A 10,053-nucleotide genomic window follows, 5' to 3' on the forward strand; every position below is an offset into this window, starting at 1 on the left:
TCCAGCCCAAGTCGTATAGGGCTTAAAAAAGCTTAACAGAGTTGTTTAAAAGCTTCTTCTTCGTGGGTTATCCTGCTTCCTGGAAGTTAGGAGTGATCTCGGACCCGTTATCAATATTGAGAGGCTTGACGCGACGGCTTACAGCTGTTGGCCGAGCCACGTGGACTGAGCTCCGGGATTCTGTAACTCCCACTTGTCCGTATTACAAGCGCTCTGAGTATTGATGTGAGTATTGATGCAGTTATCCTAGAAGATGGTGCCCAACCACTTCGGCTAGGCGGTAGAGCGACAGATTCGCGATTCATGCTGGTCGGCGTTCAATCCCCGACCGTCCAAGTGGTTGGGCATCATTTCTTAAAACCATCCCCATCTCAAATCTTTCTTCCGATCCCATCCAAGTGCTATGCAGTCGTTATGGCTTGGCGCTTTCCCCTGATGGTTCCCTTCCTTGCTAGTAGACGGTGGTAATGTAGTAACTGTAGGTAACTGTAGGTAACTGTAGGTAATTGTAGGTAACTGTAGGTAACTGTGAGTAACGTAGGTAACTGTAGGTAACTGTAGGCAACTGTGAGTAACGTAGGTAACTGTGAGTAACGTAGGTAACTGTGAGTAACGTAGGTAACTGTGAGTAACGTAGGTAACTGTGAGTAACGTAGGTAACTGTGAGTAACTGTGAGTAACTGTAGGTAACTGTAGGTAACTGTAGGTAACTGTAGGTAACTGTGAGTAACGTAGGTAACTGTGAGTAACTGTGAGTAACTGTGAGTAACGTAGGTAACTGTAGGTAACTGTAGGTAACTGTAGGTAACTGTGAGTAACGTAGGTAACTGTAGTAACGGTGAGTGCTAGTAACTACCACTCACCAGCGTCTGCAGTACTGGGCGCCACTGCTAGCGCTCAATAGTAACTCTATCCAGGTTCTCTGTGGAATTATTTGATAATGTAATGCTCAGATGGTTAACTTGGAATTAATGGTGAAATTGAATGCGCCTTATCGTCAGAATTAAGAAATAAATTATCGCATTACAAAACCGTTTAAGTTAATTTGTCTATCTTATCTTGATATGATTTCGGGGCTTAGCGTCCCCGCGGCCCGGTCCTCGACCAGGCCTTCGTTTTGGTAACCCCCTCCCCTCTCCCCCCCCTCGCCTCCCCCTCCCCTCCCCAGGAAGCAACCCGTAGCAGCGGTCTTACTCCAAGGTACCCATTTACTGCTAAGGTGAATAGGGGCATCAGGGTGAACAGATAATCTGGTATCCAACGTTTATACAGATTCTACTGTGATATATTAAGCGTGAAATCGTTGTCCAGGACTAGGAATGTGGACATAGAGTGAGACATGAACACTGAGGTACAGACGCCGCGGGAATAATGCATGATAAATAGTCTATAATTATAGAATTTTAATTAGGGAGAGTCTGCGGGGGGAGAGTCTGCGGGGGGAGAGTCTGCGGGGGGAGAGTCTGGGGGGGGGAGAGTCTAAGGAGAGAGAGGCCAAACAAGCCAACAAGTGAAGCCATAATCATCTAAGTGAAGATTAAGCTTCTTCAAGAAATCTTTCCAGGAAAGGACATTTTGTGCCAGAGACTTTTTGGGGGGATTCCAAAGGGGAATCCAAGGACAGACTCTCAGAATTTCTCACGCAATAAGTCTAGGAACTTAAATTTTCTGTTAAGGGAGGAATCTGATCTTATGAATTCAACTTAAATCCCTTATAATACCCGGGGCTGAGATTTGTGTGCAGGAAATTGCCTGGTTACGTGTAATTATGAAATATATTAGTATTGGATCACAAATGCTGTAAATCTTGAATTGTATTTCAAGTAAACATCATTTGATCAATTCTTTCCTCCTTACCCACTGGTTAATTAAAGCAGAGTCCTGCCTCAGTCTTAAAGTTCAGGGGCTCTTAAATCGTCTTTAATTTCATCTGGTTCTAAGACGCCAAGAAAAGTTTTTATTTCAGATTCAAATTCAGCTTCAGATGCGCTCACGCACGTACACGGACGCATGCACACTCGCACGGACGCAATTCTGACTAATAATATTTATCTCGAGACGGACTTTATCACACACGACTTGATAATGGCCCAAGACGGACCGAAACATCGTCGTTTCTCATCTCATGTGTGGTTTGGTCACCATCATGTGTGGTTTGGTCACCATCATGTGTGGTTTGGTCACCATCATGTGTGGTTTGGTCACCATCATGTGTGGTTTGGTCACCATCATGTGTGGTTTGGTCACCATCATGTGTGGTTTGGTCACCATCATGTGTGGTTTGGTCACCATCATGTGTGGTTTGGTCATTAAATCTTCAACCACGTTATTGTGACTTATCGTCCGAGTATTTACCTCCTTCGTCTGCTGCGTTGTAACCTATTCGGGTTTTTTCTTAAATTTATCACCCTTGTGAGAGCTTTTACATCCTTCATCATTCATCTCTACTCGAGGGGAAGTGCCGTTACTCACAAATAATAGAACATAAGTGTCAACAAATACCTCGAACATCTTCTTTACTTATATTGTGACTCGTTCTTCTGTGAGATATGACACCAAGGTTGGTTCCAGCTGTCTCACACACCAAGGGGATCCTTCCAGCTGTCTCACACACCAAGGGTCCTTCCAGCTGTCTCACACACACCAAGGGTCCTTCCAGCTGTCTCACACACCAAGGGTCCTTCCAGCTGTCTCACACACCAAGGGGATCCTTCCAGCTGTATCACACATCAAGGGTCCTTCCAGCTGTATCACACACCAAGGGGATCCTTCCAGCTGTATCACACATCAAGGGTCCTTCCAGCTGTATCACACACCAAGGGGATCCTTCCAGCTGTATCACACATCAAGGGTCCTTCCAGCTGTATCACACACCAAGGGGATCCTTCCAGCTGTATCACACACACCAAGGGGATCCTTCCAGCTGTCTCACACACCAAGGGGATCCTTCCAGCTGTATCACACACCAAGGGGATCCTTCCAGCTGTCTCACACACACCAAGGGGATCCTTCCAGCTGTCTCACACACACCAAGGGGATCCTTCCAGCTGTATCACACACCAAGGGGGTCCTTCCAGCTGTCTCACACACCAAGGGGATCCTTCCAGCTGTCTCACACACACCAAGGGGATCCTTCCAGCTGTATCACACACCAAGGGGGTCCTTCCAGCTGTCTCACACACACACCAAGGGGATCCTTCCAGCTGTATCACACACACACCAAGGGGATCCTTCCAGCTGTATCACACACACACCAAGGGGATCCTTCCAGCTGTATCACACACCAAGGGGGTCCTTCCAGCTGTCTCACACACACACCAAGGGGATCCTTCCAGCTGTCTCACACACACCAAGGGGATCCTTCCAGCTGTCTCACACACACACCAAGGGGATCCTTCCAGCTGTATCACACACACACCAAGGGGATCCTTCCAGCTGTCTCACACACACCAAGGAGATCCTTCCAGCTGTCTCACACACACCAAGGAGATCCTTCCAGCTGTGTCAGACTTGACGTGCCTCTTCATATAATTCTCAAACCATTTCTTGTATAATGCACAGTACATTAGTTCCCTTCTCTGGTAGTCATAATACCCGCCTTACTCCCTCCCCCTTCATATTCCACACTCAAAGGGCTCTACTAACACACTAAAAAAAAAAGGTTCCCATTACCAAGCTCTTCAATCGCGTTTGATCTTCTTAATTGCCTGAAGACGTCTTCATCTCTCGAGTCTCTAATCTAAGAACGTCCACTTTACTAGATGAGTTAATGGGTTACGTTTTTTTTCATTGTTGAGAGGTTCCCCTGTATCGTCTACTGTTTGAATTAAATGAAAAAATGCGTTTTAAAATAGCGTAGCAAGGGGGTATTGTATTTTGTTCATATGAACCTTAACTCAGGGGGACTGTTTTGTTGTTAATTTGGGTTTTTAATATGGATTTATTGATTTATTGTGGTACAGATTGTATGTTAGCTGCAGTGTCCGTGTGGTGTTGGTCAGTGTCCGTGTGGGGCCGGTCGGTGTCCGTGTGGGGCCGGTCAGTGTCCGTGTGGGGCCGGTCAGTGTCCGTGTGGTGTTGGTCAGTGTCCGTGTGGTGTTGGTCGGTGTCCGTGTGGTGTTGGTCAGTGTCCGTGTGGTGTTGGTCGGTGTCCGTGTGGTGTTGGTCAGTGTCCGTGTGGTGTTGGTCAGTGTCCGTGTGGTGTTGGTCGGTGTCCGTGTGGTGTTGGTCAGTGTCCGTGTGGTGTTGGTCAGTGTCCGTGTGGCGCCGGTCAGGGGTCCGTGCGGCGCCGGTCAGGGGTCCGTGTGGCGCCGGTCAGGGGTCCGTGTGGCGCCGGTCAGGGGTCCGTGTGGCGCCAGTCAGGGGTCCGTGTGGCGCCAGTCAGGGGTCCGTGTGGCGCCAGTCTGTGTCCGTGTGGCGCCAGTCTGTGTCCGTGTGGCGCCAGTCTGTGTCCGTGTGGCGCCAGTCAGGGGTCCGTGTGGCGCCAGTCAGGGGTCCGTGTGGCGCCAGTCAGGGTCCATGTGGCGCCAGTCAGGGTCCATGTGGCGCCAGTCAGGGGTCCGTGTGGCGCCAGTCAGGGGTCCGTGTGGCGCCAGTCAGGGGTCCGTGTGGCGCCAGCACCCTGTGAGTGGTCTGGCCACAAGTGATCGTAATTATTGAAGTTACCGTTTTCATCGCCAGCATTACCATCGCTGCCGTTTTCTTTATCGCCATCCCATTTTAGAAATTGCAGTCGTAATGGCCGAAGCCGCGGTCCTGGTAACTCGTCTAAATTGGTCTTTTTGCCGTAATCACTAGTGTTACCGCTGCAGGTAATTAGCATTATCACGTAACAAGGTTCGGGTACAGTCGTCAACGACGCTAAAAGCAGCGATAAACGAGAATTTTTGTTTCTAAATCGATAATTCCCAAACTCGTCACACAACACTGAGGTGGTGAAGGCTCAGCGAGGAGGTTTTGACAAGAAATTTGCAGACAATATATTTGATCCTCAGAAAGTCGTATTGTCTTTAATATATGCTGCTGTATGCTTAATATATGCTGCTGTATGTTTAATATATGATGCTGTATGTTTAATATATGATGCTGTATGTTTAATATATGCTGCTGTATGCTTAATAGATGCTGCTGTATGCTTAATAGATGCTGCTGTATGCTTAATATATGCTGCTGTATGCTTAATATATGCTGCTGTATGCTTAATATATGCTGCTGTATTCTTAATATATGCTGCTGTATGCTTAATATATGCTGCTGTATTCTTAATATATGCTGCTGTATTCTTAATATATGCTGCTGTATGCTTAATATATGCTGCTGTATGCTTAATATATGCTGCTGTATGCTTAATATATGCTGCTGTATTCTTAATATATGCTGCTGTATGCTTAATATATGCTGCTGTATGCTTAATATATGCTGCTGTATGCTTAATATATGCTGCTGTATGCTTAATATATGCCCGACACCAGGGATAAATTTATATAGTTCACATGTTCATTTCATGTAAATTCTTTGGCACGGTGCAATGTATATAATTAGATATTAATAGTTGCTCGAGGTGTGTGTGTGTGTGTGTGTGCGTGTGTGTGCGTGTGTGTGTGTGGGTGTGCACTCACTTGTGCCTGCAGGATCGAGCGTTGGTTCTTGGATCCCGCCTTTCTAGCCTTCGGTTGTTTAAAGCAATGACGCCTGTCCAACTTCTCTATCATTCCTTGTTTAAAAGCCATGGAGAGTGTTTACTTCCACAATGTGTTCCTTTAGTTTATTCCAGTTCCTCACTGCTCTCGCGCTAAAGGAAAAGTTCCTAACATCTCTGTGACTCATCTGAGTGTTCAGCTTCCACCCGTGTTCCCCTTTTTGTTCTGCTGTTATTCCGTGTGAACATTTCGTCTCTCTTTTCCCACTTCTCTTTTCCTGCATTCGAATCGTACCTCGAAATGCTTCACCTGCGTAATATAAAACAACCAAAACCACCTAACCAAAGCTATCCTAGGCCTAACTCTAGAAACAAATTATAATATACGTCAATATTACTATTATGGAGGACGAGCGAAACATGAGGAAAGTAACTGTTTTCGAGAAAATATCTTGATCAAGTAACCGTCACGCTTGCTTGTTCGTCCGTATGTTTATTTATTTTATTTATTTATTTATATACAAGAAGGTACATTGGGTTTGTGAGAATACATAGCATAGTATTTACAATCTTGTAAAGCCACTAGTACGCGCAGCGTTTCGGGCAGTATTGCCCGAAACGTATTTTGTATTGTTCGTATTTTGTAAAAAAAAAAAAAAAAAAAAAAAAAAATTGTAAAACATTGTAAAAGTTGTAAATTAGTAGTTGTAATAAGTAGTTGTAAATTGTAAAAGTAAAAATGTATAAAACGTATTTTGCTAGTTCACTGGTCGTGGTTGCTTGTGCTCGTCCTCTAGTGAGCAGGAGGCGGTGTTAACATCACCGCCTCCCTGTTACCTGTGTCAGAGTTTTGCGTCTCGTTCAGTCAGGGAGATGAAGTTTGATCTCCGAGAGGCATCACTGCGTAGCGGTGGGCAGCATCCACCAGGATTCGTGGGATCTGAGCGCCAAATCAAAACATGGTGTGTTGACCATGTTCCACGGCTCGTGTATTAAATCAGATATACAGTTGAGGTTTTCATTAAATGTTTATAAACAAGGGATATACATGTATATATACTGAGAGGTGTATACTTCGCTTCTCGGTGTACGTGCACTTGAAGGTTTACATTAGTTCTGGATCATGTTCAGGATTGAATTAAACTTGCTGGTTGGTCAGTGAGCTATTATGGTGGCCTTAATTAACCTCTAGTGGTTGATAGGCCTTAATTAAGTTCAACACAATCACACACACGCACGTCGACATGGTCAGGACCCCCTCCCCTTTACCCCTTACACACACACACACACACACACACACACACACACACACACACACACACACACACACACACACACACACACACACACACACACACACACACACACAAATTAAATGGAGGTGAAAACCATCAAGAATCAAATAGAGAGAGAGACCTGGGGATTGATATCACACCGAACCTGTCCCCAGAGGACCACATCAATTGGATATCATAATCGGCATATGCTAGATTGGCCAACATAAGAACTGCCTTCAGAAACTTGTGTAAGGAGTCGTTAAGACCTTGTATACCACTTATGTCAGACCAATCCTGGAGTATGCAGCTTTAGCCTGGAGTCCATACCTAGTTAAACACAAAACAAAGTTAGAGAAGATTCAGAGGTATCCACCAGATTAGTCCCAGAATTGAGAGGTATGAGCTACGAGGAAAGGCTACTAGAACTAAACCTCACGTCCCTGGAAGACAGAAGAGTAAGGGGAGACATGGTAATCCCTTACAAAATTCTCAGGGAAATTGACAGGGTAGATTAATTACAAAAGAAAGACAGAAGAAACAGGTAGGTAGAAGGTAGACAAAAGAAATTATTTAGCATGAGAAGAACACGAACAATGGGACACAGGTGGAAACTTAGTACCCATATGAGCCACAGAGGCCTTAGAATGAACTTTTTCAGTGTCAGAGTAGTTAGTAAATGGAATGCATTAGGCAGTGATGTGGTTATCTTGAGATCTTGAGATGATTTCGGGGCATTAGTGTCCCCGCGGCCCGGTCCTCGACCAGGCCTCCACCCCCAGGAAGCAGCCCGTGACAGCTGACTAACATCCAGGTACCTATTTACTGCTAGGTAACAGGGGCATTCAGGGTGAAAGAAACTTTGCCCATTTGCTTCTGCCTCGTGCGGGAATCGAACCCGCGCCACAGAATCACGAGTCCTGCGCGCTATCCACCAGGCTACGAGGCCCCCATCCCTCCCATCCCTCTCTGGTGGAGACAGACTCCATACAGAGTTTCAAATATAGATTGAAATGACCTACCATATTTCTGATAGGTCAAAAAACCTACCAGAAATATAGAAGACGGCAAATGTAGTCCCAATATACAAAAAAAAGAGCGACAGGCGCCAGGCGCTGAACTATAGACCAATGTCCCTAACTTTTATACCATGCAAGGTGATGGAGAAGATCGTGAGGAAAAAACTTAACACATCTGGAGAGAAGGGACTTGGAGACGTGCTACTACCACCACCATGGGTTCAGGGATGGCACATCTTGCCACACAGGTCTTAACAGAATTCCACGAGCAGGTGATAGAGAAGGGAAGCTCCGGTACAGAGAATCCAAAACAATGTGAGCGCCTTGTGTGAGCACCCTGAGGACGTCAGAGTGAGCACCCTGAGGACGTCAGAGTGAGCGCCCTGTGTGAGCACCCTGAGGACGTCAGAGTGAGCGCCCTGTGTGAGCACCCTGAGGACGTCAGAGTGAGAGCCCTGAGCCCCTCTGAGCATCCTGAGATACGAGAAAGAGCATGAGGAAGGGTGGCGGGTGTGAGCCTCGCCAGATTGGTCTGGAGACCTTAAGCTGTCAGGGGATTGAGAGCTTCCAAGGCCAAGAGGCTCCATGAAGCTACGAGCTCTCTGGTGTATATCGCGTATACCGCACTTGTGTATGGTATACAGCGTGTATGACGTGCTTGTGTATGCCATACAAAGTGTCTTCTCTTAACACCCTTCACAGTGTTCAGGGCAGACGGTTCACACCCGAGGGGTCCCGGGTTCGATTCCCGCTGCGGGACAGAAATGTTTGGCAATGTTTACTTACTCTTGATGCCTCTACTCACTTACCAGTGAATAGGTACTGTGGGAGTTTGGTAACTGTTGTGGGTGGCATCCCGAGTTAGGTCTGCCGTTGGCCTTGTGTGAGTCTTAATTGGCCTTCTAACATCCTCTGTTAACAACAATAGGAAACCATTGTCATAAAGACTCAAAATTGTGAATAATTTATAGAAAAACTGTTGTAACATCTAAAGACTCGCATTTGACACAGAATCATCAGAGATTGCAATGTCTGGAGGCAAAGAGAAGCAGAGAACATAAATGATATTTGGAGATGATATAAGGGTTTGAGCTATAAGAGAACATAGATGATATAAGGGTTTGAGCTACAAGGAAAGTCTGGGAGTATTGCATCTTACCACACTGAAGGAAAAGGAGAGATGGGAAGGGACAGCTCAAGTTCCAAGGGAAATTGACAAGGAAACCAAAGCATTGCTCAAAGTTAGGAACAGAAGAACTAGGAGTCGTTGGGTGGAAACTAGACACACAAATGAACCACATGTGTCAAAGATATTTTTCAGTGCGAGAGCTGCCAGTCGATGGAATAGAACGTTCGGAGGCGGAGCCAGGAGCCTAACTCGTCCCTGCAAGCACATCTAGGTGAGCACACACACACACACACAGATATTAGAAAGAACTTTTTTAGTGTCAGAGTGGTTGACAAATGGAATGCATTAGGAAGTGATGTGGTGGAGGCTGACTCCATACAGTTTCAAATGTAGATATGATAGAGCCCAATAGGCTCAGGAACCTGTACACCTGTTGATTGACGGTTGAGAGGCGGGACCAAAGAGCCAGAGCTAAACCCCCGCAAACACAACTAGGTGAGTACACACACACACACACACACGCACATATAAATAGGATAACGACAGCAGCGTACTCTACACTGGCGAAAATTAGAACTTCATTCAGAAACCTAAATGAGGAAGCTTTTAGGGCGCTTTACACTGCCTACGTGAGACCCGTCTTAGAGTATGCCGCGCCATCATGGAGCCCCCACCTGAAGAAACACATAAAGAAACTGGAGAAGGTTCAGAGGTTTGCGACGAGGCTTGTCCCAGAGCTACGAGGGATGGGATATGAAGAGCGGCTGAAGGAACTGAACCTTACGACACTAGAGAAAAGAAGGGAGAGAGGAGATATGATAGGGACATATAAAATACTCAGGGGAATTGACAAAGTGGAAATAGATGAAATGTTCACACGTAATAATAACAGAACGAGGGGACATGGGTGGAAACTGGAAACTCAGATGAGTCACAGAGATGTTAGGAAGTTTTCTTTTAGCGTGAGAGTAGTAGAAAAATGGAATGCACTTG

The sequence above is a fragment of the Procambarus clarkii genome, chromosome 29, assembly GCF_040958095.1.
Source record: "Procambarus clarkii isolate CNS0578487 chromosome 29, FALCON_Pclarkii_2.0, whole genome shotgun sequence".
NCBI lineage: Eukaryota > Metazoa > Arthropoda > Malacostraca > Decapoda > Cambaridae > Procambarus > Procambarus clarkii.